An 8,866-nucleotide genomic window follows, 5' to 3' on the forward strand; every position below is an offset into this window, starting at 1 on the left:
AAAAGAAATATTTTAGTACTACGCGACTATTGCCATACATTGTATCATTCTCATTTTTACATACATCTGTTTTTTTAATATTCTTTTTTTCTTGAATATTAAGAGCAAGTAACAAAACTACTTACTTCAGCCAACTCTCATACCACGTTGAGTGCACTCGTTCTCGTCCGATCTCACATCATCGTCATTAGCATCTCGAGTATCTAATTACTACGGCTACTTGTCAAATTCTGTAATAATCATATTTGCACTAGTAAATATCTTCTCTATTACATAACAACAATGATTAATCCAAATGAAGATTCGTTACACTCACCTAACCCTAATCATAATGTGAACGCGACATATACATGCTCGAAATAATATATATATTAAATATAGATACAAGCATACAAATAAATTAAAATAAACGTTCCAGCAAGTGTTTTAAGGAGACTGTGATTTGCCAAAGTTGATCTATCTTCGAATAAAAGGAGTTAGCATGATTTAGCTCACGATTAAAGCAATATGTGTTGACCGGTGTAGAATAAATTGTTGGTTCTAAGACATCTTAAAGGGACATTAAGAGAAAATTGCTGGTTAACATTAGAAGAAGAAATAATACCGTCTACTATTTTATTTACAGATAAGATGTCAAACATTATTCTCTTAATTTTATATAAAATATAAAAAAAGGATTTATATGTTTATGATACCAAACATACTTTTGCATGAATATAACGAAAACTAAGACCGAGCATTCGTATCTATAAGAAAATGTTGTTCAGAATCATGATCTCACGATATATTTCAAGGGCATCGAAATCGATGAGCAAGTAGCTCTTCGACAGGTTCACCTGCTCTAATAATGACATTTCATTAAATTTTTAAGACGTCGTATTAAGAAAACGAAAATTTGTTATGCCTATGAAGCGGAGATACACGTTCGCATAACACCGAAGTTATCTTTTTCAAAAAGCACTTTTTAGTTATGACTGATCAGAGAATATTTTCGATCGGAGAAAGGTTCATGCAAATTGAGCATTGAGCATGAGTCTGTACCATTCAGATTTCTATATAACATAACAATACTAAAAAATATGAAAGCAGAAGAACCGATTAAACACCGTATGAATTTGGACATTATTTTAGAAAATGAAAATCATCGAAATGTAGATAGAAGCGATATGCTTAATGAAATAAAAATATTTTGTGACATATACAGTAAAAATTTGTTGTATATAACAGCAATGCAATGTTCGAATATGATACATAAAATTAAGGATTTATTTTCCAATTTTATGTTACTTTAAGAATATTACTAATTATTCCAATCGCTTCTGCAGGGCGTGCTTTCTCTAGATTAAAATTAATTAAAAATTATATACATACTACTATGTCTCAGGGAAGACTATCTAATTGATTATTTAATTTGAATAAGTTATGTGAAAATTGAAATTACGAAGATATAATTATTGATTTTGCACGAAACAAAGCGAGAATAATAAACTTTATGAAATAATTGTACCTCACTAAGTTTCAAAATAATAAACATTTCAGATACGGGTATTTTTGTTAATATGTACTCAATCATCGAGTCATTATTTTGTTATTATTATTACTAAAAACTTTATAATTAGAATAGGAATAAATTTTCGTCAAAGAAAGTTATGAGCTACAGAGGTACATGTCTTTTCTGTTTCTAATTTGTAATGCTATACATGTGTATAATAATATTATTTTGTCAGAGCGAGACTTTTAAATATAATGTATGTAAATATGTAATTTTAAAAATAAGATTTTGTTTACAAAAACTGTTTGTTATAGGACTAGAAACATTCTCGAGGACGTAAGGTTCTAAACAAACGTTCTCCTTCCTTATTGAATGTCAGAGATAGGGATACCTGACACGAAATATCAAGGTCTAATATCGACTGTCAATAAGGAATAACGAATAAAATTTTATCAGCTATTAGATTTTCATACCTTATTCATTTTTCTTCCTTTAGGAAAGACATTTCTTCTTCCGTTTTTATTCAAAATTATTATTTGCAATTGATTTTAGAGAAAAACTTTCCATTAGTCTATTTGCAATAAAAAGATCCTTCCCTTATGAATCTTATGAATCGATTTGCAACTGACAACTAAATTGTAATGAAAGAACATAATGAACGATAAATCCAAATTCGTAATCTAGAATATTGTATTACTGTTACGTGTTTTGAATGTAGGTACACACACATGTAATATATTTTGGATATGCACACATTTATATATTTTATTTTATATACATTTACATATTTTAACATACTATTTACACATAAAATTTCGCATTATAATAATCGTTATATATAGTAATCGATATTAAAATAATTATTAAATATTTGTTTAATTAATCCTAAAATTGAAGTATAATTATGAAAATGTTAACAAAAGAATTACGTTTAGATTTCATAAGCATATCGCAAAGTGACCGATTTAACCAGCGATCGTACAGAGGTCCCACATGTAGTCCTGAAGTATAACCAATCAGCAAACAACACTACCTTGTCGTCGACATTATATCATGCTAGCGCATCATCATAGAGTTCAGTACTGTTTAATCTGTTGAGATAAATGTCATGTTGGTATGATCACTAGTTCCTACATGCGAAGTTGGTACGACTTCTAACGACGCCCTTTTGTTTTGGCTTCTGCCACGTGTTAATTATCTGAGAGTATCCGGTGTGTTCATATGGCTGTACATGGTAGTGAAATACAGAATATAAAAACTGAATCTGTGTGAATCAATTAAATATCGAACTCCAAAACCTATTTAATAACAGGGGTAGTGCAGTAACCGAAATGGAAATTATTCTACATGCAAAAGTAAGTCGTAATAACAAATACAGTTTTCTTCTTTTATATTTTTTGTATTTTTACTGCATTTTTGATTTTCATATACATAACCGTCTTTCATTAAAAGAAGAATTTAATTTCTGAAGGATTTTTCATACAAATTTGAATAATAACTGCTATTTTTGTTGTCTTATTTCAACCTTTGTCCTTGTTTGGGCTACTGTATCGCTTATTTCTTTTTAATGTTTGCATTGTTCATAGGCTGTCCTAATTTTGTGTAAGTAATTTAGAAATATATGAGGTCTTGCAAATCAAATAATTTGATGTAGGAAATTCTTGATTTTCATAAAATAGTTCTAAACTGCTATGACTGCGTGGAAACGAAGAAGTTCGGAAATGAAATATAGAGTAAGTAAACTTCTTCGCAATCGTATGTTGAGAGAATACGGTACATGTTTCATTTCTCCTTTCGTATGATCTTCTTGTAGACTAATCATGTTTCTTCTAATAATCTTTTATTTCACGTATCTGATTGGCCACAATTTTTTAAGAATAAATTTTTATAAATTTCTTTTTTGTTAAAGTTATTTTTTCTTTTTTAATTTATCTTTTATTACAGACTGTCACATTTCAATAAGAAAAGTTCTATTTATTTAATATTATTTATGTTTATTTCTACATAGAATTATTTATGGCATATTTATACTTAGGCTAAGTCTCTAAATTTGTTGGTTACTGCAAAACAAACATAACAAAGTATTTAAGTTGTTCTTAGATTATTATAATTTGTGAATTTGTCTGAATTGCTATTCTTCTATGATAAAATGATCTTAGCTTAATGCTGCTTTTGCTTTTTAATAAAATTTGTCAGTCCTTGTAACTATTTTTCTTTGTCAGAAAAAAAATCACCATCCTATTGTTGTTTTTTAATGAATTTTGTTGTAAATTCTTAATATTATCCAATATATTTTTCTTACACATATTATACATTTTGTTTTCATCTGTTTTGTATTTTATGCTATTTTCTGCATTCACTGATCGTTCCTGTCTCCCAGCTACTCTAACTTTGATTATCCTTTTAGTTATTAATAGCAGTTTCATATGCAAGAAACTTTAATTATTTTTTTCTATATTTTTAGCATATTTATATACTTCACTATAAGTAGATTATTCTATTCTTTCTTTCTTTTATCCAGCAAGTATTTGTGTTATTTCTTCTATTATTGTTCAGTTTAAATTTATTATTATTTCTGTACCATCGGCTCCATAACTCTATTTGAGTTTATTATGTGTGTATTACTTTTTGCAATGTTTTCCTGTCTAATTATGTGTTCTCCCATGTTTGCCAGTTTTAACATGTAGTTTATGCCTCATTTTATTATTTTGTGTTCCAATACTATTCTTATTGCTTTTAATCACATAATCTGGCATTACATGGTATTTCAGTATGTATAATATTCTTTTTAGGAAATGTGTTTGTGTTTTATCTATTCTTGTTGAGTAGTGGAGAACCCATATTCTTATACCATATACCTACACTGTGTATGGTTGACTTTGTCTTTATGTCAGATTACCATTAAAGCATTAATTTCTGTCCATACCATGAATGTTTTCGCTATAATATAAGTTGGGTTATATATATTTTTCTCCTCGTGCAGAATACCAAAAGTTGCCTTTGCCAAATCAATTTATATATTGATCACTACTTGTGAAACAATTGATCACTAAACTCAAAACTGTTATTTTTCGTTCTCATATTCATTTTCATATTCATGAAATAACATTAGAGGATACAAACAATGACCAGAAAAGAGTGATGCCCTGAAACAAAGTTTAATCTATTTATGTTCAATTTCATTTTGGGTTCTTCTACTTTATCTCTTATTTACAACCTTTTTATAATAATAGTTTTTCCTCTCTTTTCTTCTTTTAATTTTGTCTAACTCTTCTATTACCTCACTTTTTTTTGTTAGTTTGCTTCTTTCTTCTGCCCATTTTGCTTTGTTCATCTGCTCATTTTCTTTTCTTTTCTCCTACCTTTTTCTATATTCTGGTATCTTTCTATTATAATATAAAATCTCTCTTAATTAATGATAAATTTTTCTTACCTTCTTTAATTTGTCTTTCATATTCTTTGTTCCCTTCAACATTATATGTACTTTCTGTAGGATTGAAGGTTTGATTTAAAATCATTTCTTCATTTCCTTTATTGTATAACTTATTTTCCTTGCTCCTACTTGTTGTTTGTTTTTTGTCTTCTACTGCTATTTTACACTTTGTAATTTATTTTAGTGACCTTTCTCTTGTGTTTCTTTCTTATTGTTATGGTTACCGCTGCCCTCTCGAGCTTCTTTTATTTTGCTATAGTTTCCTAACGTCTGTCTTACTTTTTCTTGATTTTTTACTAAATTCACTGTCAGAATTTGTATTTTCTTGTTTTCCTTTTATTACACTCTATATTGTTTCCTTAATGTCATTGGCATGAATTTTGCAATTTGGCCAATTGTGGAAATTTACAACTAAACATGAAAAGCAATTAAATAACTCCGGAAATCAATGTATCTGAAATTTTCTTTCAAACCTTACTTTTCATACCATATTCAAGTGTAATTGTGAAATCAATTTTAATTTTTATATCCTTATTTTGCATTATACATCATATATATATATATATAATTCTTTGTATCATAATAATATAAGGAAATGACATTTTGATAAATAAACTAAGGAAAATGACTACTATTTTTGATATTTATATATGAATATATATTATTTTGTCATGAAATTCAATGCACACCTCAATTTAAACAAAAAAAGAAAAGGATGTAGAATTTGTTACAAAAGCGGAAATTTTTCACATTTATGCTTTATGAAACCCATGATATTTTCTCTTCACTTTTTAATTATATTTCCAATTATTTCGATTTTTCTAAATGCCCTTTCACGCATTTTTGCACACGCTATCTTTCCCTTCTTACTATTTCTGTTAGAATGTTAAATTATCTGTCAAAATATTACATTGCCTGTTAAAATTTAAAAAATTGAAAAAAAAGTCTGTTAAAATTCATTTTTTAGGAAATTTGAAGAGTTCTCGTTGCCAGAAATTTAAGGTGAATGGATTTTGTGATATTCAGGCAAACTGACTCCCGAGTAAGATAAAACTTCATAAATTCTTTCCTATGGTGCTTTGGTAAGTTCGTTTCTTTATTCGCTTTTAATTATGGAATGCATTATACCATTTAAAGAAGGTGATAAACTCCATGTATGCGTTATGTTTTCTATGCGTTATTTAAAATTACAAATGAAAAGAATACGTTTCATTTTTGTTTTGTTATATACATATTTGTATTAATGGCATCATAATTCTTGGGATCATACGATACCAATATTCTGTTTTGAGTGAACCCAAAAAGAAAACAGTTTACCTCACGACGTTTATGAGGTTGAAATTCTGAAGGTAGGTCTCTTTTATCTTTTCTTGTGGTTCTTACAGCTGAGACCTTTGGATTTTAACTCGTAAACAAGTTCGCTTAATGTGCGATTTATAAATATTTACATAGAACTGTCCAGTCAATAAAGTTGTTTTCTTCCTGAAAGTACAAACTGGCACGGTCGAATTACGATTAAATTCTTAGCTCGCGTGCTAACGTCGAAATATCTGCACACGCGAGGTTTTTGAATAATTTCTATCGAATTCATTTTCTTTGAAGATTCTCCACCGGTACAACATTTTGGGACCAACATTTATATTTGATAAAATATTACCAACGCTACCGTATAACATGGCTAAGCGCAAAGCAAAGATAACTTTTATATTATCATTGTTTGAATTGTATGTATTGGGAGAAAGATTATTTATTTCCATTATTACCTTCTTCCCTAACCAATGCCTCATTTTCTTTCATAAATACAAATTTAATAGATCGGCAATAAAATATTGACGAGGGTTCAGATTTTGACCACAGCACTTAATTATATTCATCTAAAAAGCAAATACAAACAAAAGCAATTACAAACAAAAGTTCTGTTTCAGATGAACTTTGTGTAAAGTGACTTGGAATCCAGCTTTAACTGGTTTAAAACATGCATGGATTATACTCTTCGCTATTCCTAGGACATTTACAAATTATTGTGTTTGTCCTTCTCAAGTTAGAAATTCCACTTTTTGTGAAAACGCTATTGTAATTATCCGAAAACAGTTTATTTAACATTATTTGGCGTCCTTTAGCCTTGTGCCTATTCGTTTCTATACATGACCAACATATTCTTTCTTTTAAACAACAATGTCTTCGTATGGATTAATGTCTTTATGTGTTTCGCTATCTCCATCTCCAATACATGTACTATACTTGGCATGATGTTTCTTTCCTGATCTCATAAACATTTCTGTGATGACATAAGTTTCCACTTTATCAGCACTGATATGGCTTATAGTGCAATTATCTTTGTCACCTTCATACTAATCATTGTACTGTTCTGTGCCCGTTTTATTCTCCCATGCAACGCTGCAAGATTGGGAAACCTAGATTTTACAATTATATCAAGCACATTCTTACTGTGTTTCCCGAGGAGTGTAGCAAGCCCGAACGAAAAATTCAATTCTCTCATTTTCCTGGCGTTCTCTCTTCCGAAACGCTAACTTTTCTTCTGTCTTTTTCGGTAGCTCTCGAAATTGGACGATTAGATACCCGTAAGACAACAGAATGTAAATTTTCCGGACAGCCATAGTATCTATTGATAGCCGATCCCTGAAAAATATCCATTAGCCCACAAAATAAATTTATCTTTTCCATTCCGTTCTCTAAAAGTCGCCAACACAATCCTGCGATTTATTTCAGATGACTTTTGGTATGGATTGGCATTGCCAATTAGTGGAGATGAGTTGAAAAATTTCATCCAGTACTCACACTTACTTGCAATTTTGGAACCTAAGCCGCGGTTTCTGGTTCTAGAAGATTGAATTTTTCTTTTGCAATTCTTGCAAATAACACTAGTCGCTATCATCGAAAATACAGCAACAAACTTCAAGATATATTAACTAAGATCACTTGCAAATACTTCATTGTTATCTCTATTTTACAATTTTTTAGTTGATACGCTTGTTATTCGGTTCAGCAACGTGTATCATTCGAGTTACAGTTGATGTACACGCAGAACGCCATATTAGACCTGATGCAATTTTCGTGAACCCATCTGCTGCTATATACGTACTGCAGCTAGTTCTCATTACGAACGCTATCGCTATAAGGTTCATTTTATATCAAGCATTCTGTGCAAAGCAACAGTAATGTGTAATGTTGCCAATATTGAATCGCTTCTTTAAGAGGAAGGCATTCGAGATAGATTGCTTTCATCTTTGATTCTGTTTGGTTTCAGTTTTCTTGAGAAGTACGCAACCGGGTGTAACATACCGTTATCTTGGGGTTGTTTTAAAACGGCTCCTAAACCATCACCATTTGCATCTGTATAAATGAATATTTCTTTGTTTTGCTCATATGTTGCTAGGGCCGGACTTGAACAGAGATGTTCCTTGATCCTCTGAAATGATTTCTCACATTCTTCATTGCAGATGAATTTGACATTTTTCCTTAATAAGTTATGAAGTGGTTCCAGGAGTTTGCAGGCATCTTCCATAAATTTATAATAAAAATTAATTTTCCCCATTAATTGTCTTACATTCTTTTTTGTTCTTTGGGCGTTCCAGTTCGCCCAAGTCAAGAAATGTTTTTTCGGCTTTCAGCCCTTTTTTTCTCTTTTCCAAATCGCTTTCTTCCTTCCTTTAAATTTTTTAATCCCTTTTTCTCTTTTTCTCTTTCTCTAGCTATCTGCACGATAGGCTAATCATGTCCACACATAGTTTGTTTCTACAATGTTTAATATAAAGAGAATGTCCCGCGAATGTGTACGAGAACATATGCTCAGCGAAGTGCACTGGTACCGATTCTCTAAACTGATAGATTCGAACGGACTTGAAGTGACTTGACGACTAGGCAGATAGAAAGGAGCGCGGTGTTATCGTTCGACGCTCTCTTAGAGTAGGCCGCGGGAC

The 8,866-nt window shown here is 30.3% G+C and overlaps 1 long non-coding RNA gene across 1 annotated transcript; it reads left to right on the plus strand.

The window, feature by feature from the left end:
• The first annotated feature begins 2,710 nt into the window (after positions 1-2,710).
• On the plus strand, positions 2,711-6,993 carry LOC126877155 (uncharacterized). The gene is made up of 3 exons (XR_007694793.1): positions 2,711-2,847; positions 5,893-6,007; positions 6,851-6,993. It is a non-coding gene; the product is annotated as an uncharacterized LOC126877155 (long non-coding RNA).
• Positions 6,994-8,866: the final 1,873 nt, after the last annotated feature.

The sequence above is a fragment of the Bombus huntii genome, unplaced genomic scaffold (genome assembly GCF_024542735.1).
Source record: "Bombus huntii isolate Logan2020A unplaced genomic scaffold, iyBomHunt1.1 ctg00000126.1, whole genome shotgun sequence".
Classification (NCBI taxonomy): Eukaryota; Metazoa; Arthropoda; class Insecta; order Hymenoptera; family Apidae; genus Bombus; species Bombus huntii.